Genomic DNA, 15,297 nt, shown 5'->3' with positions numbered 1-15,297 from the left:
GGTATCTTGACCCTTATTTTTTGTCTTTTTTGTCTGTGTCGGAGATTTGTTTTTTCTGTTTTTTGTTCTGGTTTTGGGTTTTGGGGGTTTTTTTTAGTAGCAGTGAAGGAAAAAAAGTGATTAGAAAGCCAATGGTGGCAAATAAGAGCAGTCAATTCAAAAGCAGTGTTTTAAAGAGCTTATGTTTCTGCTTAGCTATCAGACACGTACACATTCAAGAAAGGCTAAATAAGCCAGACTTTGGGTTTTCTGATTAGTCTATTGATTCCTGTCAGGGAAACCATGTATATGGGGGAAAAGTTGACTTTGAACAGTGGTAAGTAATAGAGTAACCTGGTGTTTGGAATAACAGTTTCTAAAGCATTATGGCAAGCATGTACTCTATGAAAGGCCATGCGGCAAACACAGTAACTTAAATACAGCCCCCATAAGCCAGCTCTATTCTCACTGAGCTAACAAAAGAAACTAACTTTTCTCTATATCTTGCCATTCTTTGAAGGTTTTTCAAACATAATTTTTCAGGTAACTCAGGAGCAAAGCTAACCCAAGCAGTAGATCTACAACATCCTCTATGTGGCCAAATACTCACCTTGTCCTTCACAATGGATAAGGACCCAATCATAAGAGGACACAACAGAGAAAGGCCTGAACTGGGCGTCCAATTCCTGATTCACACAAATCAATTCACCTGTGTGCTCAGTTGCTTCATCTGAGGAACAATACCAATGTTGCCTGTTTTCTTTGTCCCTCACAAGGATATTGTCAGGATTAATTAAATGGCATGTGATACTCTGAGCTTCTGGAGGAAAGGCATTCTATCTCTATCCCTTTCAAGGTCTCCTCTAGCACTATTGTTCTAGGATTCTGTAATAATCGGGCTGTAAATTTATAAAGCCTCTTTCTTCTAAGGAGGTCAAAGCATCTTCTTTGTATTTTTTTTTTCATTTATCTTAGAAGTCTGATAAGAGATGAAAGTAACTAGTATAATCTTTCCCATTTTGGAGATGAAAAAACCATCGCAAAGCATTTCTATGGCTCGCTTAAGTTAAATGTGACTCAGTGAACACTCATTAGTAATCTACTATGTGCAAGGTACTGTGAGAAAGTACTAGGAATATGAAGGCAAGCAAAATAGACTCTACTCTCAAAAAAACTTGCTTTCAATTCAATTCTACTCAATTCAAGTATGGATTGGGTTCTTATCCTAGGGAGGCACTGTGCAAAGCACTGTATATACCAGTGCAAAAGTTTCTGCCTTCAAGGAACATAGATTCTAGTGGGTTGAAAAAACATATGCACAGATAAGTAAATTTAAAAACATTTAGGAGCTGGGAGGAAAGCATTAATAGCTGGGGGGATCAGGAAAGGCTTCCTGTAGTAAGTTTTACCAGACTTATGCTTAGGGATTCAGTGAGTTGTAGAGGAGGGCACACATTCCAGAAATGGTGAATAACCTGGGAAAATGTACAAAAGTAAGAGGACAATGAGCAAGTAGACCAGTTCTGCTGAGAAGGCTGCATTCTACTTTGGGCATATAACATGTATAAAAATGAATACAGTTCAAGGGAAATTGAAGATGGAAAACACACTGACGTCCAGCGACAGAGAAGGTGACCCAAGTCTTGAATAAAGACAGGTAAAGATGCTAAGAGACAGAGCTCAAGAAAGTGGAAATTCCAGGGATGGGGAATTTTTCATGAAAATACAGAGGAAGGAAATAGTGTCTGAGAATAGTCAGTGCTCTAATTTGATTGGAATAAGTAGCTCATAAAGGAGAGTAATATAGAATAAAGTCATAAAGATTAGTAGGAACCAGTCTCCAGAGGGCCTTAATTGCCAAAACTAATGAGTATGCATTTTATTGTATAAACAATGGGGAGCTCTAGAGTGTTTATGAGGAAGGTAGTAGCAGAGTAAGACCTGTGCCTTAGAAAGATCATTTTGTTTTAGGTGATTTTGCTTAAGTTTACACAACAGGTCACAGGCAGGGAAATGACTAGACTCCAGAACTTCTTATTCTAAATTTAGTGCCCTAGCCACTGCTTCCTAAGCACATAGTGGCCTAACAGGCATCTGACTAACTAGGCCCAGAGGGTATCATATGATATAAATTCCCAAGACTGTGCTCTAAATCGAGTTCTCAAAGCATTGCTATTCCTGTTGGAGAGAATGGATAGATAGGATAACCAGATGACCTGAACTCTTTCCCTAGGTCCACAAATCCTGATTACCAATGAGACAACATTCTCTTTGGAAAAAACAGATTTTTGAGTTCTTTTCCTATGGAGCATAGAATTCCAAAGGCTCTCAGACACTCTCTGGTCCTTCTTTGTTGCCATGTTAGAGTAGCCTATATTCTCAAGGTAGCATCTTTACCATTAAGCCTTGCTTGCACTATAAGGCATGAACTTTAGTTTGCTTTATTAATATTTCCCCAAACCCCTCTCCCATATAAACACATAAGCACACTCCCTGTTTAGATTTTTACTTTTCCCCAATGCAGTGTTTATGGATATGTTTAACTAAAAGGTGGTGGGAATGGGGAAGAGATGGAAGAAAGAAGGCAGGTTTTCAAGTAGAAAGAAAAATGTCATTTATTTACAGTACCTACGATGAGCTTCATCTTTCCATCAACTCAATCCTACCATACTGCCTCAATGAACTGCTTAGTGATTAACCAGTTTGCCAATGTCAACCTCATTGGAATTTCACATCACTGAAGAAAACATTCACCCCCAACATCCTTGCACATAGATGACCCTTAATAAAAGTGTGCTGAATTGAGGCCAAGAAAGCATGGAGAACAATAAACTACTCCATTAAATGTCCCTTTTTCTTTACCCCAAATTATAAGTGATAAGTGAAGGCTCTTTATGAACAGGAAAACATTTCTTTAACCCATAATAGTGAGAGATAGCCAACAACAGCCTTCTCCATTCCTTTCCTTGAAAACAGCCAAAATACATAGGGAATTTTAGTCAGTATTTTCCTTATATCCTTAGATGCCATTGTTCTCCCTGCCAAAAAAAAATCCCTTTATATCTATTTTGTGTTTATTTTTATGTATACTTCTATATATGTACATGTCTCCCATGAGAGAATGTTAGCTCCTTGCAGTCAGGAATTGATTCACTTTTTTATTTGTATCCCAAACCTAGCACAATGTATGACACATAGTAGGCATTTAATAAATGCTGGTTTGATTGGAGGAGTGAGCAAGTTAAACTAGTTAGAGGTAAGAGAACTTTGGGTTTGATCCCAGAAAGAGCTTAAAGGGGTCAAGCTGAGCCAAGAGAAAGGAAAAGGAGACAAGAGAATATTTCTTTTCCTTAGTTTTAAAGGGGCCAGGGAAGGGCTCAAAGAAGCCCAAAGGGAGCTGGTTGTTCAGGGCTTGTTCTAAACTTCTGGCTCTAAGCCCCAGATGGAGTTCAAGGAGACCCTCAGATTTTCTTCTACATTATCTAACCCAGTTCACATTGGTAGGATAGAAGAGAAAGACTCAAGGAGAACATTCTGTCCAAAAACAAAGATTGTGAAATTGTAAGCTGGAGCTTCCTGTATCTCTTAGGAACCTGAGGGTAACAAATTGGGTACAAGATAAAAAAAAAGAATCATAATGGGGAGAATAGTAAATATTATTTTGTTCCCCAGTTATCAAATAATATAATGAAAGGTTGAATAAGCAGCCCCATTGTTGTAGAAGCCCAGTCCAGGTCAGCATATATGGACTGGATAGTATAGAGGCTACTGAATTTAGCCTAAATTCAGCAGACAGCCTCAACCATAAACATTGGGTATTGTTGGGTACCTCAACCATAAACATTGGGTATCACTCCTAGAATGGAAAATGATGTATAGTGGTGTATTTTGAACCAATGAACTCTGGACACTTTCTGCATTTCACAGAGCACTACAGATCAGTGTTTATCCCGACAGAACTGTGTATAACTGACCTAAAATTGGACGATCCAAACCTCTTTCCTGTCCCCCAGAGATGTGTGTGTAATTAGAGAAAATGAGGACAGAATATGCATAAGTATCTGTTATACTGGGATTGCTGCCCAGAAAGGAAACTAACATTGAGAGCTGGACATAATCTTTTGCACCCTTTATGATGAAGGGGTTACAAGCAGTAGATGAGAGAGATTTATGTTCTAGAACAGCCACTAGTTCAGGCTACCTTTTGAGTTGATAGATTTGGGTGGAGGGGTTTAACATTTTTTTAAGAATATTATTAGTTGTAACATCTATATACCCTCTATTCATTTATCTTCAAAACCAGCTAAAAAATGCTTAGCAGGATCTGAACTGGTAACTCTGTTCAGGTGCTTATTTCCCCTCCAAGTTTCCATGTTCAATCTGACACTTCCATGCTGCATGCTGAAAAGTCTCCACAAGACAAAATGGTTTTGAAGGTAGATAAATGATTAGAGGGTACACAGAAGTTACAATCCATGGTATCTACATTAGAAAAGGTACTCTAGCAATACAAACTCACACTGAAAGCATCTAAGAGGCCAGATTTGAACTCTGTCTTTCTGACTCTAGTTCCACCTACAGTGCTCTATCTTCAAGGGTCAGTTGGCAAAGGAACACATTGATTAAGGAGTGATATTTAACATTGTCCTTAGCCAAGCATCCTATAGTTAAGAATGGCTGAGAACCCCAGCAAATTCCTGACTCCTGAAGATCCTAGATTAGGAAAGATTTTCTGGCCCTTGATGTTTCCTTTTCCAAATGATTTCAGAAAGGGGTCAACCTAAGACACATCTTGGATAACAAGAGTCTAAAAATAAGTGAGATGGGGCAAGTGGGGGTGGGAAATGGCTGGGGGTGGGGGGTGTTTGTATTTGTTTTCCAGCCCAGGTACTCAGATGCCTATTTTCAGGACAACAGGTTTCCAAGTACAGCCTGTCCTCTCGATTAAGGCAGCAGAATGTCTGGGGCTCCTGATGAAGGGGGTGGTGCCAAATCCACTGAGACAGCAGAACAGTGACAGAGCTAAGGTGATAAGAACAGAACGAGTGCAAGAAGAGGAAGAACTTGTCATCTTCATCATTATCTTCAAAAGATGTTCACTGACCACCTACAGCATTCAAGACACAGAGATAAACCTTTGAAAAGCTTTTTCTCCCTCTATGGGGATATGAGAGGAGATATTTCCCAATGTCCCCTCTCCAGGACCTGGAGAGGAAACTGAAGCCCTTAATTGTAAATAAAAGCCACCCAGGGCAATTCTCAGTGATTCCCCGGACCAGACTCAAACTTTACTTGGTTGTTGCTTAGCAACCAGTAACCTTGAAGACACATCACAAGACAGAAGTGCCAAAAGTGCATTTCATGGATAAGCTGGTTATGAAAACTACCCCCTCCCACTGACCCTCCACCCCCAAAGTACAGCACAGAGGAAAGAGACAGCTCTGTCTTCCAGGCTTTTCTGGGGCTGTCGAGGGAGGGAACAGACCTTGGAACAGATGGATGAGCAGTCAAAGGTCTGTTGGGGGAGGGGAGAGCAAGCAAAAAGGTCCTGAGGGCCTTGTGTTAGAAAGAAGGAATTTTCCCTGTTTCCAAATGAAGTTGGACTATGAGGTGAGGTTGTGAAGTATAAGGCAGCCTCAGGTAGAGAGAAAAATTCGTGTCTTCCCAAATCCCATTTCAGACCCGTACCTCCAGCCAGACTTTCAAGCAGGGATGAGCAGCTTCTAGCCACAGTCAAGAGAGCTACAAGATGACCAGAAGAGGCCCCTTTAGGGAACAAAAAAAGGAACCACTTCCACACTCAGGGCTGCTCCTGAACCATTGTCCTGAAGCATTGTTGGACTGTGGGAGGTGGGGCAGGGCTGAGAAAAGAAAATTCAACTCAGAGGACAGACAATGCAGTCATATTTATACTGAAAAATCATACCTTCATAACAGACGTCTGAATTCCCCGCTCTCAGGACCAGAAAGTACCCCCAAAGAGACAGTGTAAATGAGGCAGAAAGGTCTTCCTCCCTTATAAAAATTTCAGATAACTTTTTAAAAATGAAAAGTCCAGAAACTCATTCAGCCCACTATCAGCCTAACATGGGGTTTCCCTCCGGAAGAAGAGAAGAACTTGAATTCCAGTTCAAATACAACTCCAGACACACCTTCGCCAAAGTTTACTGTGGAAAATTGGGGAGACCTTGTTTAGAAGCCAAGAATCCCTCTACTCAGTCTCCAGAAAGGAGGGGGGAATAAATATTTCAATCTCAAAGTGACTCCAGAAGAATAAATGCGGAAGGAGAACAACAAATAAGACGGATATAAATCCAGATAAAATATTAAAATCATTAAAGGGCTTCTGCTCCCTGAAGATTGGGAAGAATGAAGAGAGTTAATTAAAAGCTATCTCCATGCACTGCTGAGCCAGCCTGCCCTGATAAATCAACAGCTAGGCCTGCTGTTACAGAGGGCAGCAATGGGGCTTCAGGGGAACGAAGAGGAAAGGAAAGAAAAATATGAGAGATCAGTGAAGTTGAATTGGACACATTGACTAGTTTCATGTTTTTTAAATATTTAATGTCTGTGGGATAAAGTTATTCTGTAGAAGAATCGGTTGGGTGGGTAAACGATAAAAATAAGGAAGAGAGATTGTTTGTTTCTACTCAGAAACAAAACTATCAGTGATTTAAAAAAAAAAATACATCTGATGTTGCCCTGAAATGCATGCCTTCTGAACTAGTGCTGTAAAGATGAACTCAGTCTTCAATAATCTCTCTACTGAGATCTAAGTGTAGATTGGTTTGGAGTTGGGATGATGAAAGAGAGGAATGTAGGGAAAGGGAATGAAGAACCTCCAAAGACTCCAACTAAGTGGTACAAACCAAAGAAAGGTAAGGAAAGGGTAGCCAGAACTAAGACACAGATTCTTCCTTTATTTTCTCCCACCATAAACAAAGGTTTTTTATGTGTATTTGCCTCCTTGGGAAAAATATAGGCTGAAAAGTCTAAACTAAAGTCAGAGCACAGTGATTTTTAGGGGAAGGTTACAGAAACTGGTACCAACTGTTCTCTAAGGGAAACTTCCTAGATCTTTAATGGGAGCAACACTGAAAATAAATTAGTTGGCAGCAGCTGGTGGCTCAGTGAATAAAAAGCCAAACTTAGAGATGGAAGTCCTAGGTTCAAACATGACCTCAGATACTTCTTAGCTGTGTGACCCTGGGCAAGTCACTTATCCCTAATTGTCTAACCCTTCCACCTTGGAACCAATACTTAATATCTATTCTAAGACAGAAGGTAAGGATTTTAAATAAATAAATTTTAAGTGAATTAGTGAGATGGGCAGAGCCAACACAGTAGAGGCATAGAGGCGGTAACCCAGCTGAACTCTCCCAACATTCTCCTCTAAACAACTTTAAGATAATGCATCCAATTGAATGCTGAAGTGACAGCCAACAAAAGGTCAAGATGATGTACAAAAATATTTATTGCAGCTCTTCCTATGGCAGGAAACATTTGGAAATTAAGAAAAGTTATCTATCAATGAGAAATGGCTGGACAAGTTGTGGTATATGATTATAATGGAATATTATTGTGCTATAAGCAATGATGAGCAGGATAATTTTGAAAAAACCTGGAAAGACTTACATGAACTGATGCAGAGTGAAATAAGAAGAACCAGAACACTTTTGCAGTAACAGCAGTTTTTTTATGAATAACTGTGAATAATCTAGTTATTCTCAGCAATATAATGATCCAAGACAATTTTAGAAACTAATGATGAAAAATTCCATCTGCTTCCAGGGGAATTTGTAGAGTCAAAATATAGACCAAAATATATTATTTTTCACTTTTTCTCCTCTTTTTCTTCCTCTTCTTCTCCTTCTCCTTCTTTTTCTCCTCTTCCTCCTCCTTCTTCTTCTTCTCTGTGACATTGGGGTGGGGATGAGCACAGAGCACTTACTGGAGCAACACAAGCAGTGGGCCCCAGAGGTGACTACAACAATAGCAGCAACTTGGGGAGATTTCAGTCCTGAGATAGTAAGTCGACTGGATGACTAGTTAGAAAAAGATCATCTGATTACCCTGATCTGATCATAGGTGCAAGATCTGGCACTCTTTGGCACTTCCATTACCTGTATGCAATTCTAAATAATACTTTCCAGGGTGGAGAGGAATACTTGTGGTAGGTCAGGAGAAGAATGCTTGTGGTTACATACTAGGCAACAGGCACCCAAGTCATAGTTCCAAGGCAGAGAGAAGCATTTGCACTTGTGACTGTAGGGGAGCAGGGATCTTTCCAGAGTGACAACCAGGAAAACAGTGACGATACCTCTCTCCTAGGATAATACCACCTTGGAAGCACCAAAAACTTGCAGGCCTTCAGAACTAGCTCTGAAAACAGCAGTATAAAAAAATTCCAAAAGCTTGGGACAGTACCTCCCCAATGTGAACAGAGCCCAATTTTAACACAAAGTCAAACTATAAGCTGGAAAACAAGCAAGCAACCACACACAAAAATGACCCTAACCATAAAAAAAAAGCTACTATGGTGGCAAGTAAAAACAAAATGCAGAATCATAAGAAAACAGCATGAAAACAGGAGGACTGCTAGGTGGCTCAGCTGATTGAAAATCAGGCCTATAAATGTAGGTCCTGGGTTCAAATTTGGCCTCAGGCACTGTCTAGCTGTGTGACCCTGGGCAAGTCCCTTAAGTCGCATTAACTAGCCCTTACCACTCTTTTGCCTTGGAACTAATACACAGCATTGAGTCTAAGATGGGAAGTAAGAGGGGTTTTTTAATAGCTACAAACAAAAACTCAAAGAAAAATGAAAATTGGGCCAAAAAAACCAATATCCTTTTGAAAGAATTAAAGAAAGATAAGAATAGTGGAGGAAACAATGAGAGTGATACAAGAAAATTATGGAAAGAGAATCAACAGTCTGGTAAAAGAAGCACAAAAAAATACTGTAGAAAATAAAATCCTAAAAATGGAATTGACCAAATGGAAAAAGAGGTACAACAGCTCACTAAAGAAAACAACATCTAAAAAATCATAATTAGGCAAGTGGAAACAAATGATTACATAAGACATCAAGAAACAATAAACTAAAGGGAAAAGAATGAAAAATTAGAAGAAATGTTAAATATTTCATCTAAAACAACTAACCTTGAAAATATATAGAGGAAAGATAATTTAAGAAGAATTGAACTGCCTGAAAGCCACAGTTTTGAAAAAGAATCTAGACATCATATTTTAAATCCAGAAGGTAAAATAAACATTGAAATAATCAACCAATTATCTCTTGAAAGAGATCCAAAAATGAAAAATGTCCAGGAATATTATAAACCGATTCCAGAGCTCTCAAGTCAGGGGGAAAATATTGCAAGCAACCAGAAAGAAATAATTCAAATGCTGTAGAACCACTGTCATGATCATACAAGATTTATCAGCTTCCACATTAAAGAAATGGAGGACTTGAAATATGATACTCTGGAAGTGAAAGAACTAAGATTACAACCAAGAATAACCTACCCAGATAAACTGAGTAGAATCCTTCAGGGAGAAAAATTGATATTTAATAAACTAGAGGAATATCAAGTATTCCTGATTTTAAAAATAGAAAATGTGACACTGAAGCACAAGACTCAAAAGAAACATAAAAAGTTAAGCAAGATAAAGAAATCATAAGGTTATACTGTTTGTATTCTTATATAGGAAGATGATACATGTATTCCTAAGAACTTTATCATTATCAGGGCAATTAGAAGTTTACATAGACAAAGGGCATAAGTACAAGTTAATTATGTTGGGATCATCTCCCCAAAAAATGAAGAAATAAAAATGAGAAAGAGAGAGGCACTGGAAGAATAGAGAAGGGAAATAAAGAAAAAGGAAAATCATCTCACATGAAAGCTCAAGGAAGAGCTTTTGCAGTGGAGGGGGAAATGGTGGGTAGGTAGGGTGGCAATACTTGAATCTCAGCCTCATTAGAATTGGTTCTAAGAGGGGAAAACATTCATACACCCTCAGTTAGGCATAGAAATCTATCTTACTCAACAGGAAAATAGGAGGAGAATGGGAATAAGAAGAAAGGGAGGGTATTAGAAGGAAGGGTGGATTGATGGAAGCAGTTATCAGAAGAAAAAGATTTTTGAGAAAAGGCAGGTAAAAATAGAAAGAAGATAAACAAAAGAAAATGGAATAGAGGGGAAAACACAATTAGTAATCATTACTGTGAATGTGAATGAGGTGAATTAATCCATAAAAGAGAAGTATATAGCTAGAAAATGAATTAGAAACCAGAATCCAGCAATATGCTGTTTATAAGAAACACACTTCAAACAGAAATATACATAGACTTAAAATAAAGGGCTGGAGTAGAATCTATTATCCTTCAACTGGAGTTAAGAAGGGAAGGGTAGCAATTATCTCAAATAAAGCAAAAGCACAACCTAATTAAAAGAGATAAGAAGAAGAACTACATTTTCCTAAAAAGTATCATAGACAATGAAGTAATATCAAAAAACCTATGCATCAAGTTTCTCCAATAAAGACCTCATTTCTCAAGTATATAGGGGAATTTATAAAATTTATAAAAATGTTTATAAAACAAAAATATTTATGATGATACATTATATTATATATTATGTACAACATAATAATTTATAAAAATAAGAATGATTCCCCATGATAAAGGGTAAAAGGATATGTTCAGGCACTTCTCACAGGAAAAAATCAAAGCTATCTATAGTCATATAAAAAAATACTCTAAATAACTATTGATTAGAGAAATACAAATTAAAACAACTCTGAAGTACCACTTCATACCTATAAGACTGACAAACATGAGAGAAAAAGTAAATTATATGCACTGTTGATGGAATTGTGAACTGGTGTAATCATCTGGAGGACAATTTGGAACTATGCCCAAAGAGCTATAACTGTGTGCCTTTTGACCCAACAATAATACCACCTGACACCCAGCTCTCACTTGTGGCTCCCAGTAGCTGCTAGCATGCGGCAGCGGCCACACCCCGGGCAACGGCTTCAACAGGCTGGCTAAACCTTGTGAGGGTAGCCATTGGGTCATCGACCCTGGTGAACCAGGGCCTTGCTCACCCAGCATGTGAAGACTGCTTTGGCCGAACAGGCGGAAGAAACCAACAAGAAGGTTCAACGGCTGAGATGGCAATACAGCAAGGCACTGTGGAGTGCTTTGGGTGTGTTGGAGCACAAAAGACAACACGGCCATCCAATGCAACTGAGGAAGTCTCCAGGTGTAACGACTTTTCGTGCCACTGGACCCAGGCTTCCAATGCCGAGAGAGTGGGACTGTCTCTGTGCATCAACTTTTCCACTTAAATCTCCTTCACACACAAGTGTCTTTGTGCACACTCATCTATCATAGATGAAAATGCACAAAGACAATCGTCATCCTCGGGTACTGAGAGACTGCTACCATACTATACTATACCACTACTAAGTCTACATTCCAAAGAGATTAAAGAAAAAAAGGAAATAACCCCTTTTATACAAAAATGTCTATAGCAGCTCTTTTTATAGTGGCAAAAAATTGAAAATTAAGGAGATGCCCATCACCTGAGGAATGGCTGACAAGTTGTAGCATATGATTGTAATGGAATACTATTGTGCAATAAGAAATAATGAGAATGGTTTCAGAAAAATCTGCCAAGATTTCTATGAATTGATGCAGGGTGAAGTGAACAGAAACAGGAGATCATCATATATAGTAACAGCAATATTATAATAATGATCAAATGGGAAAACTTTGCTACTCTGATCAATACAATGATTCAAGATAAAAGGACCCAGGATGAAAAATGCTATCTACCCCAAAAAGAACTGACAAACTCTGAGTTCAAATTGATGTATAATTTTTTTTTGCTTTATCTGTTTTTCTTGCTTTTTGTGACATGGCTAATATGGAAACATTTCTCTCATGATTTCACATGTATAGTTGATACCATATCGTTTGCTTCCTCAACAAGTGGGAGAGGATCTAGAGGAAGAGACAGAATTTGGAACTCAATTTTTTTAAAGAATATTAAAAGCAAGGAATCGCGCTTCTGCCATCTTTCCATCGTTCAGTCAGGCGGAGACGGAGACACTTCTGGAAGAACATCACAATGGCCGCCCAAGGAGAACCCCAAGTGCAATTCAAACTTATATTAGTTGGTGATGGAGGTACTGGAAAAACTACATTTGTAAAACGTCACTAGACTGGTGAATTTGAGAAGAAGTATTTAGCCACCTTGGGTGTTGAGGTCCATCCCCTTGTGTTCCATACTAACAGAGGTCCTATTAAATTCAACATATGGGATACAGCTGGCCAAGAGAAATTTGGTGGTCTGAGAGATGGTTATTACATCCAAGCTCAGTGTGCCATTATAATGTTTGATGTAACATCAAGAGTTACTTACAAGAATGTACCTAACTGGCATAGAGATCTGGTACGAGTATGTGAAAATATCCCTATAGTGTTTTGTGGCAACAAAGTGGATATTAAGGACAGAAAAGTCAAGGCGAAATCAATTGTCTTCCATAGGAAGAAGAATCTCCAGTACTATGACATTTCAGCCAAAAGTAACTACAACTTTGAGAAGCCCTTCCTTTGGCTTGCTAGAAAACTTATTGGAGACCCTAATTTGGAGTTTGTTGCCATGCCTGCTCTTGCACCTCCAGAGGTTGTCATGGACCCAGCACTGGCAGCACAGTATGAGCAGGACTTATAGATTGCTCAGACAACTGCGCTCCCTGATGAAGATGATGACCTGTAAGGGAAAGAAGCTAGAGCCCAGCATCAGAGGTCTAGTTTTATAGGCAACTGTCCTGTGATGTCAGTGGTGTAGCGTGTTTGCCACTTATTATATAGCTGAGCAGAATATGTGCTTAATCTTTGGGATGCTGAAGGAGATGAATGGGCTTCAGAGTGAATGTGGCAGTTTAAAAAAAATATAATTCCTATTTTGGACCTGCGTATTTAGCTGTTTTGGACCGCAATTACGTCCCCTTGAGTTTCAAATATAAGACTGCTGCAGTCCCATCACATTATTCAGTGGTGAATCTTGTTTGTTACTGTCATTCCCATTCCTTTTTTCGTTTAGATCATAGTAAAGTTGTATTTCAAATATCTAAGAAAGTGAGCTCTTATCCCTTGTTTACAAAATAAGCATTTTAAAACCTGTTTTGTATGGTCTATGGTAGATAAATACCATGTTACTATTTAAATGGGCTTTATGTTTTTATGACTAGTTGTTTTTAAACATCATCATCAGTTAAGATACATTTGAGTCATACATTTCACAAAGTAAAGATAGGTGCTCGGACAGGTTAAAAAAAACTTTGTGCTACTGTTAGATGATTGGTCACAACTTGGTAATATAAAGTTTAAAAGTGTGAGCATATTTTATTTAGACAGTAATTAAAAGTTTTCACACTCGCTAGTGTACCTAAGGTGGATTTTTGGAAGAAGGATAAAGTTGAAGAATAAAATAATCACATGAATATTGTATCTTTTTCCTGTGTATGAGCTGTCAATAGAATAGAATTTAATTTATGTGGATTGAGTATCAATTGAATGCAGCTTTTAAAAAACTATAATGCTTAGCATACATGGGAATGGTAACCATGCTTTGAAAGGGTGGCTTAAAGTGATTATGAAATAAGCTAGATTGTTAACTTCAACTTTGATAAGTTTTAAATCCACTGTAGGCAAAGTATTCTTATTGGGAAGGAAGCATTAATCAGGTAACTGCTGGGATGACCACCACCGGAATAGTGAGAAAATGGACCATTTTCAGTGATGTCAATCTAAATTTAAGCCTTGGAATGAGTTTTGTATTTTGGGTTCTATAATAAAAGTGAAGCATTTAATTTGAAAAAAAATATATTAAAAGCAAGCAAATAACAAAAAAATTTTAAAGAAATTTAAATATTGGGTATAATCATTATAGAAAACAATTTAAGAACCAACCATGGCCCAAATGATTACTAAATTATACATACCTTTTGACCCAGCAATTTTACTATGAGAAAATAAAACAACAAAGATAGAGAAAAAGGACCTATATGTTCAAAAATATTCAAAGCAGTACTTTTTGTTGTAGTAAAGACCTGAAAACTAAAGGAATTGTTCATCATTTGAGTGCAGCAGAACAAATTATGTTATATGAATATAATGGGATATTATTGAACCACTAGACATGAAACCTAAGAAGCCTTGTTTGAACTGATGCAGAGTGAAGTGAGTAGAACCAGGAGAATAATTTATACAACTACAATACTGTAAAGGAAAACAAAATTTAAGAACTCTAATGAATTCAATGCCCAGTCACACCTCTATAGGGCTGATCATGAAGTATGTTAATCATTAATGACAAAGAGGTGATGTACTCAAGGTATAAAATGAGAAATACATTTTTGGACATGGCAAACATGTGGAACTATTTTGCTCAACGATGCTTATTTTTTAGAAGGATTGCTTTCTTCTTCCATTGGGAAGACAGGAAAGAAGGCATAGGGGAGCTAGCCAGTATTGTTCAAAAAAAAAAAAGAAGAAGAAGAAAAGAGTATCACATGCATTTTTTTAATGGACAGAAGAAAACAGAAGGATGTTCAGAAGGAAACACAGTCTAGCAGGACAGCTTTGAAAGTAACATGCTGAACTCTTTAAATGCTTTTAAAAATAAGAAAGTTATACATAATAGAGATATGATGTTTCCCATATAGTCCTCTTTTTCTGTTCTATTTTGTATATGGAATGATTTGGGGGGGGGGTGTTCATTGAATTTGGGATTTAAAAAATAAAATTTTTAGAGAGCAAAGGAATTAGTGGGTAAAACTGCTTTCCTTTTCCACAGAATTTGGATGGGAAGAGGGGGTTGTACATGGGGGAAATTATGCATCTGGATATGCATTTTAATTAGTTGGACAGAGGCAGCCGCCTGTTAATTTTTCTTGCTTGTTTCCACTTAGCATTCATCACAAGCAAAACCACCATGGAGTGCTCCCACTATAATAGATGGTTCTGTATTAGCTAAGTCCTCAGGGAAAATAATTAGCAAGAGAGAAAATATTCTCTCCACTCCCACCTCCCCAACAATGCTGCTCTCCCCTTTCCCCTATAACCACATTCTTTTTCATTTACCCTGAACTGACCCAAACTCTTCCTCTGAAAGAAGAGATATATTCCACAGAAATAAGTCTCTTCCTTGTTTATAAGCGCCAATTTCACTTTGTAAGGAAAAGCTAGATATAATCCCCCATTAAATTATAAACCCCAAACATTTGTCTCTTATGTCCCTC

At 38.0% G+C, this 15,297-nt stretch overlaps 1 protein-coding gene and 1 pseudogene across 4 annotated transcripts in view; one reads left to right on the top strand and one right to left on the bottom strand.

Annotated features, from left to right (window-relative positions):
* The window catches only part of DPF3 (double PHD fingers 3), a 437,118-nt gene that overhangs the window by 405,447 nt on the left and 16,374 nt on the right, over window positions 1-15,297 (bottom strand). The gene's annotated exons all lie outside the window — the stretch shown is intronic.
* LOC103100979 (GTP-binding nuclear protein Ran-like) lies at window positions 12,055-12,789 on the top strand (annotated as a pseudogene).

This window comes from Monodelphis domestica, chromosome 1 (assembly GCF_027887165.1).
Source record: "Monodelphis domestica isolate mMonDom1 chromosome 1, mMonDom1.pri, whole genome shotgun sequence".
Classification (NCBI taxonomy): Eukaryota; Metazoa; Chordata; class Mammalia; order Didelphimorphia; family Didelphidae; genus Monodelphis; species Monodelphis domestica.
The sequence above is the reverse complement of the archived record's forward strand: the minus strand, read 5'-3'. Positions and strand labels throughout refer to the sequence as shown.